We start from the raw sequence: 12,807 nt of genomic DNA, 5'->3' as shown, positions 1-12,807 counted from the left end.
GCAGAGGGACGTATAAACTGTCATCAAAGAGCTGCTTGCAAACTGCATGGTACCAGTTAGTAACTTTTGTTTTTCCCAGTTATTCATTATCCTGATGTTGCTAAAAAGATTTATTTGGGTGGAAATACATTTTTAATGTTCAAGTCAGTGCTAGCCACTGTGTTATGTTCTGAATCCTGAGTTTGTGCTTTTCCAGATCAAGCACTCTTTAAACATTTTATATACACACTGTTTTACATGTACGATTCAATGTCTCTATATGTGTGTGATGTAAAGTGCTCGGACATCCTACATGGTATGAGAGATGCTACAAAACATGAAATACATGTGACAGAGGGGCTATTATTTCAATATAAAATACTGAGGGCCAGATGTACGATCCGTTTTTATATGCGTGAATGGGTTCGTGAACCCGCTTTCACAGGCAAAAACATATTGGGCCATGTACATTGCCTATTTTGCGAGTCGCAATTTGTTTGCGACTCGCTAAATAGGTTTTGCAACTTGCTATTTGGAAGGGGCATTCCCTTCCAAATAGCGAGTCTTAAAACCATGTACAAATGTTTTGCGGTCGCAAAACACTCGCAATTACCACTTACTTCAAGTAGATGGTAATGGACCCCTTCCCCTTTGCAAATGCATGCAAAATTATTTTTTAAGGACAGGCTGTGGTCCCAGGGACCTCTGGCTGCCCTTAGAAAATGAAACGAAAACGTTTCATTTTCTTTTTTTTTTTTAAATGCATGGTAAATGGGCTGCATTTTTTTTTAAACTGCTTTATTTAAAAAAAAGTCCCAGACATGGTGGCCTGCAGAGCCCAGCAGGCACCAATACCTAGGAGGGCTGGCATTCCTAATAGGCTCGCAAATTGCGAGAGGCTCATTAATATTAATGAACCTTGCAATTTGCGACCCCATTGGGAACCTGAAACAGTGTTAAACACACTGTTGTACATTTCATTTAGCGACTCGCAATTTGCCACTCGCAATGTGTCGCCAATTGCGAGGCGCTAAATGAAATGGTCGTACATCTGGCCCCAAAATCCTTAGGGGCAGATTTACAAGCCCCTTGCTCCTCTTTTACGCAACCGTTGCTTCACTTTCGTGATACAGCGGCGATGCAAAAGATGCGCCATGGTGAAGGGTATTTACAACGTGACGCATCTGAGAGATGCGCAACGTTGTAAAGCTGCGTCAAAACCCTGCGCCTTCTTGAAGCAGGCGTAAGGATTGACGCAGCATTAACAAGATTCGGCCCCCCAGAGTATTGCTGGAGCTGTGTCGCGCTTGCGACGCAACTCCAGCAATGCGCCACCTTTACGGCACAGATGCTTCATGCATCTGTGCTTTTTTGCCCCATGAGGCGCAGCATTGTAAATGCGGCGCATCAATGGTGGCGGAGGCATGGCGCACAATAAGTGGCGCATCCCTGCTGATATGCATGGATGCGTCACTTATTGTAAATCTGCCCCTAAGTACTTTGAGTATTTGTTTTGTGTGCACATGTGTGTGTTTTTTTCGAATTACTGTTTTAATATTTGAAATTTAACTCATACAAATTGCTCGGGGGTCCCCGGCTTCCAGTGGTGACTCAATGGGGGTCCTCAGGAGTCAAAAGTTTGGGAACCACTGGTCTAGACAATGAAGTGAATTGTCAACCAAGGTATTCCGTTATACTAAGTTGAGCTGTGTCTGGATCTAGGAAATATGAGCTCTGTGGTCATGCCAATTTAGGCTACTAAGCTGTTTAAATTGAGTCCTCGCTGCAACGCTGCTCCCATCATATGCACAGACCTAGTCTGAGCACCCCACAGAGGTGGGCATGTGGCCAGGGGGCCAGTAGGGGAGGGGGGCGGGGTGCATGGGTAGAGTGGGTGGGGGGGGGCTTGGGGGGGGGGAGAAAACAAAAAAGAAAAAAGAGCATGTGTTTCTAATTTACATATAAATTCAATTCGAAAAGGACAAATGAAGAAATGTTGTAATTTTGTGTCAAAAAAATTATTTTGTTGTCTGAGAAGCTGGAAAGGGATGATCCAGGAAAATGCCTAAACTCAAGATAGGTTCCATAAACATTAACGGTCTGAATGATTGGAAAAAGAGGCTTAGATTCGAGGAATACCTTAAAGCAATAGATATAGATATCTTGGCAATACAAGAGACTCATCTGCCATGGAAGAATAAGCACTGGCTTAAGTTAAAAGGGTTTGAGATCCTGTCCTGTACCTCACAAACGTCTACCATAAGGGGTGTGGCTATTATTGGTAAGGTGGGTCTCGGGGGAGCTAAGCGCTGTAAGGCAGATGCCCTTGGTAGGTGGGCTATATGTGAACTGAACCTGGGTTGTACTATCTGTTCAATTTATGGAGCTAACTCGGATGATCCTGGCACTTTCGATTCTATCGAGAAAGAACTGATAGACTGGCCAGCTCCACTAATAGTTTGTGGAGACTGCAATATCTCGGCAGACTTTGTTAATGATATCCCATATACCGGACGCAAACCCAGGGTATATAAAGCAATATCCGCATTACTGCTATCATATGGGCTAAGAGACGTCTGGGGCAATAAGGAACCATCGGATACTGGGTTTACTTACTTTTCACATCCTTTTAACAAATATTGCAAATTAGATTACTTCTTTGTTTCAGCCACAGAAGTAAATAAGGTCAAAATCAATAAACTTCCAATGATAATGTCTGATCATAACCCCTTGGTAACGATAATGGATGTTAATCGACCTACAAAAGGACGAAGACCATGGACTTTCGATAGGAAATTATTAACCGATAGTGCCTATATTGAACACATTAGAAACTGGTCAAAGGCCTTCTTCGATGCCAACAGATATAGTGCCTCCAGGGGGATAGTCTGGGACACGTATAAGGCCGGGTTAAGAGGGGAAACTATTAGCTATACTACTAGACAATGGAAAAGAACCAAGTTGGAAAGGGAGCTATTACTGGAAAGTTTGAGTAATGCCGAAAGGCAGCACCAAAGGGATATAAGTCAGGGGCGGCAAGGACTGGAAACTCTTGAGAGGATCAATGCTATAAAAGCAGGTATACAGTCTCAACTGGCCAAAAAATCCGCTGCGGAATATCATACAAACAGAACCAGGTTGTATGAGACCTGGGAACAGGCTGGAAGGGCACTAGCGCTGCGTATCAAACAAGTTACATCAAAAAATATAATCACAAAAATAGAGGAACAAGGGAGAGTATATGAGGAGCCTGCCGAAATCTTGGAGGTTTTCAGAAGGTTTTATCAAGATTTATACCAGGAGGAGGAGGTAACAGATACCCCAATTAATAGCTGGGAAAGTATAGGTCAAAAATTGGGTCAGCAGGAAAGGGAGGAGTTGGAACAGGTTATAACCATCGAGGAGGTAATAGGTGGATTACAAGGTCTGGCAGCAGGGAAGGCTGTGGGCCCGGATGGGTTACCACTTGAAATATATAAATGCCTGCGGGAGGAAATATCCCCTCTCCTCCTAGACTTATTTAACGGGATTATGATCACTGGCAAAATACCAGAGTCATGGAAGAGCACCAATATTGTGCTGTTCCATAAAAAGGGCAAGCCCAAAGAAAATCCAGGGTCTTACAGGCCTATTTCCCTGGTCAATGCTGATGATAAGCTGTATGCCAAGATACTGGCTACTCGTCTTGGGAGGATCATCGCGCCCCTGGTTTCACCTTGGCAGCATGGGTTCATCCCAGGAAGAGGGACGACGAACCATATTAAAAGAGCGATCACCATATTTGACATCTGCGTTGCCGGAGGGGAGGGGGCCGCGATGGTCCTCCTAGACGCAGAAAAAGCATTTGACCGGGTGAGGTGGTCTTTCCTATGGAAGGTTTTAGAGGAGAGGGGGTTTGGGCCAAGGTTCCGGCAGGCTCTACAGGCAATGTATTCTACTCCCTCAGCCAAGATTCAGTTGATGGGTGGGAGTTCTGGGAAAATTAACATAACGAGAGGCACTCGGCAGGGTTGCCCCTGCTCTCCTATCCTATTTGCCCTGTACATAGACCCACTAATTACACAGATATTATCCAACATAGAGATACAACCAGTAATTATAAAAGGATTTCAAACAAAACTGCTCGCATATGCAGATGATCTAGCCGTCATTACGAATGACCCGGAATCCGCTATGAGGGAAATCGCGAGCATGACAAATTTGTTTGGGAAATTTTCAGGATACCGACTGAACGAAGCTAAAACCCAAATTCTGTGTTCTAAGAATATAATTAAAAAGGATGCCAGGTATGTCAATTCAGTGGTGTATCTTGGCATAACAATTAATTCACAACCACGGAATATAATTGGAGATAATTTCACACCCCTCCTGAAATCAATGGAACAAGAGCTAAGGAGATTAAATACACTTCATTTATCAATAATAGGCAGGGCTAACGTCATTAAAATGACTATGTTCCCCAAGATTCTGTATAAACTTAGATCTATCCCATTTAAATTGGAAGATAAAATAATAAAGGAAATTGAAGCAATCTTCATGAAATTCCTGTGGCAATACGGCAAGATCAGAATATCAAATAAGTATATGTCTCTACCTCAGGAAAGGGGAGGGTTAGGTATGCCTAACATCAGGAATTACCACTGGTCCTGCCTCCTTACAGAAATGGCAATCCTCTTCGATCAGGATAGGGCGACTCAGGAAAGGGGCCCTGATGTTATTCCATCGATATTTCAACTGGCATTGGGTGATGAAGCATTTGGGATACTGTTGAGAAAAACGGAAAGAAGGCACTATAAGAAACCAAGGTACAAAATACTCGAAGGTATAGCTGGGCTCTGGGCATCTGTGCAGAAAGCAATGGGTATTCCAAGGTATAACCACCATACTCCCTTATGGAACTCTGGTCTTTTCCCAAACCTGTGCATGGATGGATCCTGGAGACACTGGGAGCAACAAGGCATTGTAACACTGGGGCAAATAATGGTGAAGGATGCATGCAGATCACTGTCCGACTTAAGGCTGCGATATGCATTACAGGAAGGGCAAGAATATAAATACCTCCAGGTGGTAAACACAATCAGATCAGTAAGACCACGAATTATTTTGGGGAAAAGGAGTTATCTATTGGATTATCTGAAGGGAGGTGGGCGGAAAATTAATGGACTTTATAAAATCCTTATGGAAAACTCTCCAGATGACATGCTTAAGACCGAGGCAGCCTGGGTTGAGAAATTGGAGGATCCAGAGATTGATTTGGATAGAGCCCTTACTTTTGATAAGAGATTTTTGCGCTCCTCTAACCTTAAAGCTCAACATTTTAAAACCCTACTTAATTTGTTTTATACCCCATCCAAGCTGTTCGATTGGGGGATGAGGGCTGATAGTGATTGCCCCAGATGTGGCAAAGGTCCTGCAGACATTATTCATATGTTTTACGGTTGCGAGAAACTCAACCCTATTAAAACGGAGTTTTTGGCTTTCTTAGAGGGGCTCTTAGAAGTCAAAATAACTTTATCCCCAACCCTATTTATTCTTGGATGCGATATTAATTTAAAATTAAGGATTGAGGAGGAAGCATTAATCTTTATAGCAGTAGCAGTACTTAGGATATTAATAACAGCCGCCTGGAAAGATTTAGAGGCCCCAACATTTCAAATGTGGATATGCAGGCTGTTGGGCATCCACAACATTGAGGGTGCTCTATATGAGCATAAGGGTTTAAAAACAAGAGAGATGGGGTTACGACTGTGGGCACCAGTGGCCAGTTGGAGAACTATGAGGCTGAGTGGTCAGGGGAATGTGAGTTAACATAAGTACTGGCTAAGATGTAAAACGACTTAACTATGAAAGTTCCTCTCCCATTGGATTTCATGTCTTATTTATACATGTTTATAATTTGCTTAGGTCTGCTACTTCTTGTTATATTGTATGTTCAAATCTGGAAACAAATGGATATCGTTTTGTATTATATATACACGTACTCTAATAAAAAAAAAAAAAAAAAAAAAGAAGGACTCAACACACATTGTGCAAATGTCATTATTTGTTTCCATCCATAAGGCGAGGCAGCTATCAATAGATCATAACAATGTCGGCCTGACTAAGGTCTCAGCTCGAGAACAAGGATGCCTTTTGTTGTAAATAAACAAGCATTTGCAGGTTTAGGCAGACAAGCACATGCTCTCATTGCCAGGTCACTACAAGCTGAAACCTCAGCCCGGCTGCTTCCTGAACCCTCTGCGAGGAGGGAAGTCCAACCTGTGACAAAGACCGGGACCTACATTCTTTCCCTTCATATAACGGGGATGGACCATCCAATAGGGAATTCCTGTCAGAATGCGCACACACATCCTAGACACTCAGGTTAGGGAACGCATTGTAGGAGTGCGCGATCTAGATATTGTTTCATATGCTCACATACATACATTGTTTTAGCAAGATGGTGGAACTGTTTATCCTGTTCAGTGTCCTGATATTGCTAATCACTCTTATCTGCTTCTGTTTATTGATCATTGCAGCACATATATTCTATACAAGAATCGCGATGGTACAATAAATATTGAAAAACGCTCTTCAGTGTATCCCTTGTATATTTACTCTGAGAGTAAGAGTGCACAAGTGACTGAGCAAATAGGGTCTAGGTCTGTTACCATGATTCCCGGGGGCCTCAGGGTTGTCATGTTCTGTGGTTGCCAAAACCGTTTGCTACCTATCTCAGTTTAGGGGTGCTTATTTTGGCACTGTGAGCTAGCTGGCATACAGGACAACATAACCTGAGAGGGGTTCACGGAAGTAGTCTAGCATCATCCCAAAGTTTATGTTGCCCAACAAATGCGCTGTTCCCACTGGAAATTGGTGAACTACTCGACACAACCTTTCATCTCTTCCGGAGATGATAACATCTTCAATGACGAGGGAAATCAACTCAAAGTAGACCTTCAGCCTGAATAAATACTAATAATTTTAGAAAAGGGTATGGATTATGCTCTCAACATCATCTCAATCATAGTCCTAAAATACTAATACACCCACATAAACTTTCACAAACTGAACCTCAAGGACAACTCACCTGTATCCATGTGATCCATTCTATGCTTATCATGTTCGCGGTTGTCCAGTGTCCTTTGCTCAAAGATTGCTGGGCAGGCATTACGTCAAGCTTGGAAACTATCACGAAGAAGTTCTTCACGTTAATACGGGTGGCCATTATTCCCAATGATTTAATTTAGTGGTTCCTAATCTGGGGTCCGGGGATTGTGGGGGAGCAGATGGGGTCAATGCCTGTTCATCCTAGCCTCCTCATTAGGCCCCACGTGGCTGTTGAATGCTGCCACGTCCTGGGTGGTGATACAGAAAAACAGACACTACACCTTGCCACACAGTTAATATGCCAAGGTACATTTCACTGCAAAGTAGCACATGTGTGAAGCAATCCATGAGCCTACACATTTACTTAAGAAGTTTAAATAAGAATCACATGCATGGGTCTATATGTATATTTATCTGTATATATCTACATAAGTGTATATCTATATTACACAGTGGCAATAGTGACTCTGTAGTTATGGTTAAGGTGCACTTTCCATTGAAAATACATTTTTGGATTGCTCATAATCATTGGTGTCTTGGGAGAATTCTATCCCCTCACTTAGTTTGTCCTGGCCCCTACTCCTCAGCTATTTAATATCTCTCTGTGCTGGGCAGCAATACAGAAAAAAACAGACTTCATCATGCATGTACATTAATACGTCTAAGTGCATTTCTTTGCAAACTAGCGATTGCTTGAGGCAATATATTTGCCTACAAGTTTATTTAAACTTTCCAATTATGACCTCTGTCTCTTGATGAGTGTATTAGGGTACCTTTATGGAACGTAACAAAGATATCAGGAGACAGGGTAGGGATAACCTGCCCCTAAGGCCAGGTAGGGGAGGGCCATGAAGGACCCCACCTGGGGTCAATACATTTTTATTTTATTTTAGGGTGCTGCCATCACATGGTAGTATCTCGGGAGCCAGCGCAGCCCCTTGTGCACCCGAGAGAGTCTTGCGGGAGCGCAAGGGAACACCCCGGCACCCAAGATCCTGTCACAAGAGTCACATGAGATCAAAAAAATAATTCGAAAAAAGGGCTTTGTGCAGCGGGCGTTAGTCTGCCTGTAGGGTGTTGGATGCAGGCACAGGTGAAGGCTGTTTGCAGCGGGGGGTTAGCCTCCCGCATGTGGTGGGTGCAGACCTGGCCGTATGTCAGGCCCTATTGCCAACCCCATGAAGTGCAACAGCCAAAGGCCATATGCAGCGTGGGCTGTTAGAATAGTTACGTATGGTAATACAATCTTACTTTATGGAAAAAAATATTAGAAATTCACTGAAAAAAAAACAAAGATTAAAGTGCGGTTATAGTTACGCATAGTAATAATATCTTACTTTCCATTAAAAACCCTTGGAGATTCACTGAAAAAACCACAATGGCTGTTAAAATGCAACATTTTAAACAAAACCAAAACCCACTGAAATTCACCAGTTATAGTTAACTGAAGAACGTGTAACTCATCCCCTCGGCCATGTAGTGCTTATGACCTCACATATTATGTCACTCATAAAATATTCTATACCATCATTGATAACAAAATTACACAATTGATGACGACACTGTGCATGATGGGGTTGGAGTTATAATTTCTTCAGTTAACTATAACTGGTGAATTTCAGTGTTTTTTTTAGGCTGAAATGTTACATTTTAACTGATGTTTTCACTTAACTATAACATCACTTTAGACGTTGTGTTTTTCAGTGATCTATGTATATATCTATTTATATATATACACACGCACACACATATATAAACGTTCTGTTATCTATTTGCTTCTTTTTCATCTGATGCTGTACAAAGAGACGACAGCGACATCTGCTGGCTAAAAGTGTGTTGCCGCAGACTGAAAGTAGTAGTTTGATAGAAGTTGATCTTGTGACTCCCCAATCCTATTAAATAATGCATGATTCATATTTCTTGGAACACACATCAAAGTAACTCCACGTTTCCAAGAATCGCACAAACTGGAAGGAAGGCATCCTGTTTTAGCCGCATTGTGTCAACAATCTTTAAGAAATAACCCAGGAGAGCATCGCAACGACATAAATAGATAACCCTGGGGATCAAATTGCTGCAGTGGCTGTAGTGAGAACACAAAACTGACAATTCACCCCTGCTGCTAGACAGCTGGCTGCTAACAGAACAACGCACCCCAGGACCTGACGTTCACATGTTCCCATTGAAAGAAGGAATCTAAAAGTCAAACATGCAAAGTATTTCTGGTTAGACTCCCGACATTGACTGAAGGTGTCACAAACAAAATGCAAAAATGAATTCATACCTCAAATGTCAAGTGGAAAAAAACAAGGGAGAGTCATCGGGTCTGATGCAAATACCAACTGGAACAAATAGACCCAATTATACCGTAATGGCCAGTTAGAAGGTGCAACTGGAACCAGTTGAATTGTTCTATGTTTCTTCTGTTCAATCAGATGTCTGAAACCTCATAAGACACAAACTGGATCAAGTACAACCCATTTGTAACTGATGAAGGGGGACCTGCATCGGGGAAGGATGCTCACATCACTTGCTAGGCATGTACGTGTTCAGTATGGTATAATGTTTTTAACATCCGTCTCCCCCTGCCAGCTGCAGAAACCCCCAAGCCATGCAAACACATTCCCTTACATTCATCCACAGGAGCATGCAGTCACTTTCAGTTCACAGCAGAGGTGGGCAAGTCAGCACGTGCACAGGGAGAGCTGGCACAATGCCAAGCCAGGGGTCTTGCTTGGCTGTAAAAACAGAGGCCAGCTAAAGATTCGTCATGCAAATGTCATGTACAAATATGCCAAGGAAGCTTTCAGATTAAAAAAAGGTTATTACCCGAATGCTTGGTTCACTTTGGTGCATCACTTTACATTAATACACTGGCACCTGTTGGAGGAAATAGTTTTTACAAATGAACTGTTGTCAGTTTGTCATGTGCAATGTGTATAAGACAGTCCTCACTATTAAAATTTGTTTATTTCGCTAAGATGTACCATAAAATAGGCAATAAAAATAAAGTCAAAGGAATAACATAGTACAAAAGTGTGTCTGTCAGTCTAATACAGCAGATCTCAATTTAACAGCCCTAGGTGGAAAAAGTCTTGGATCAACACAAACCCAGGCTGGTGGTAACCTCTAGAAGTTAATAAAAACAGCCTGCAGCTAGAAAATGCACCATCTTCACAAGAATGTAGCGCACCCCTATGTTTCCCCTAGCGCTGGTGCAAAAAAATGCTGCCTAACGCCAGCGCAGGCACCCTCCTGCCATGTTGCAAGGGTGCCTGCGCTGTAGGGGTAATTGTTTATGTGCAAGAAGGGAGACCTTCCTGCACATACACAATCATTCATGGCGATTTCTTCTTTCTAAGTGTGCTGCAGAATGCAAATCTGGGGCAACGTGAAAAAGGAATAGGTGTTGTGGTGGAACACCCAATGCAACACCCATGGCACACCCCTTTGCCGCAGAGAACTGCGGGAGAAAGGGGCATATTTACAAGGGGGTGTTAAGCCAGTTGAGTGGATTAGCGCCACCTTGTAAATATGGGAAATGGTGCAACGCCACCGAAGCGTAAAAAAAAGTGCCGCTCGGATGGCAAATGGGACTTGTAAATATTCCCCTGAATTTGAGCCTACCTATAAAAGTTGCAAAACACAGGAAATGTGTCATAGATTATACCAAATCATTGCCAGAGCAGTATATAATAAGAGAAACAGAAAAGGACTGCCCTAGCAAAAAGAAAAACTTTAAACAGCAACACCAATTCTAATTCTGGCAAACAAATAGTGTTCATTCATATTGGCTACCCATTCCAAATAGGATTTTAAACCGCATATATAGATTTAACAACAAAGACCCATGTTGTTGTATGTGGAGCAGTTTAGACTCTATTAATCAATACATAAATTAGGTTTTTACGTAATGCAACCTGAACTGAGAGCCGGATTTAACAAAAGATTGCATTGCCTCTGCCTCACGCAAGGTGTCGCAAGGTCAACGCAATCCTTAAGCTAGATTTACCAAGCCATGCAAGGCCACCTTGCGTTGCCCTGCGCTGCCTTGTGGTACTCTGCTCCGGGAAAGTGTTATGTGGGTGGAGAGTGGGTGTTCCCATGCACCCACCCATGTATTTTGGTCCATTCTCCGATTTACCAAGACCGGTAAAACTAGGAATGCGTCAAAATGTTACCCCTTCTCGGTGGAGAATTTTTATTTCTTCTTGTTGTTTCCTCTTTGTACATGTGCTGCATTCTGCAAGAAAAGAGGTAAACACTTGTAATGATTGTTTTTGCCTTCGTGAACAAGAACAATCCTTCCTGCAACGGAGGCACCCCTGCCCCAATGGAGCAAGCGTGCCTGCATTGGCAGCCACTGGTGCGCCGGTGCCAGGAGAGAGCAGGAATGCGCTGTATCTTTATAGATTGGGCACTTTCCTGCCCTCTTCTTGTCTTGCAATGCAGCACAGCAAGTTGTCTTGCTGCGTTGCGTGACATTTTAATAAATCTGCCCCTGAATTCTTAACAGCATCGGATCTGGCACTCAATCAAAACGAGGCAGATTGACGTAAAGAATTTGAGTAAGATAAGTCAATTTGGTCAAGTATGAAAGCCAGGATTCGAACCCAGGTTTACCTGTTGCATCTTGTGCACTTCATCCTTGCACTATATAAATTCAAATCTTTTTCCCTTTTCTATCCCTCCACTATCCTTCTCAATCCAAATAACTAACATATCCACTACTCAAATCACTTTCATATCTCACTATACTAATTCACCACTAATCCTTTATGGGCTCGGAGTATTTATTTCATTTATTTATTTTAAAAGTTTTATATAGCGCTGGCTAGACCCGGATGTATCAGAGCGCTTTACATGAGGTTCTACAAAATTACACGATTACATCAGTTCCAATTTACATCAGTTGCTAGACAAACAATTACAAGAGCATAGAAAATGAGATAAGTGAAGAGTAGAGGAGAAGGGGGAAGGTTAAAGGGGTGGGAGAGAGATACGGCAGAATGACTAAGGAAAGTCTGCCCAAAGTCCGTCTGGGTAGGTGACGGTCGAAGAGGAAGTCCCCAAACCCATCTCCTCTATAGCTATCAGGTAGCTCCATCGGGATTTGGCCAAATAACTAGGTCTCAATGGGAAACATTTAGAGAATATGGAGGGTAAAAAATGGAGCGTAGAGGGGGGGTCAGGGAAGGTGAGAAAGGGAGGATAGGGGAAGAAACAACAAGGAGAGACAAAATGAAGTCTGTCTAAAGGCCGACTGGGCAAGTGACGACCAAGGAGGGAGTCCACGGCCCATCTCCCCTATAGCTAAACCAGGTAGCTCCACAAGGCATCAGACAAAATAGTTTAGTCTCAATACATTGAGAGAGGAGAGAAGGAGAGACATCAATAGAGGGAGGATGCGGGAAGAGACGACAGGAGAGACTAAAGGAAGTCTGGATAAAGACTGACTGAGTAGGTGACGTCCAAGGAGGGAATCCCCGACCTTTCTCCCCTGTAGCTAAACCTAGCTCCATCGGGCATCAGACAAAATAGCTAGATCTCAAATGACGAGGGAGAATTCACAGGTAGACAGGGTGGGGACTAGGGCCAGGACAGGTGAGGGCAGAGGTCAGTAGCAGGAAAGTGGAGAGGAGTAGAGCGGGGAGGGGTAGGGGGTAGGTAGGTCAGTAAAAGTTACATGGTTACAAACAGTTACTGGAGCATGGTGATGTATACGAAGCAGCTACATTG

The sequence above is a fragment of the Lissotriton helveticus genome, chromosome 8 (genome assembly GCF_964261635.1).
Source record: "Lissotriton helveticus chromosome 8, aLisHel1.1, whole genome shotgun sequence".
In the NCBI taxonomy this organism is placed as follows: domain Eukaryota; kingdom Metazoa; phylum Chordata; class Amphibia; order Caudata; family Salamandridae; genus Lissotriton; species Lissotriton helveticus.
This window is presented reverse-complemented; position numbering follows the sequence as displayed.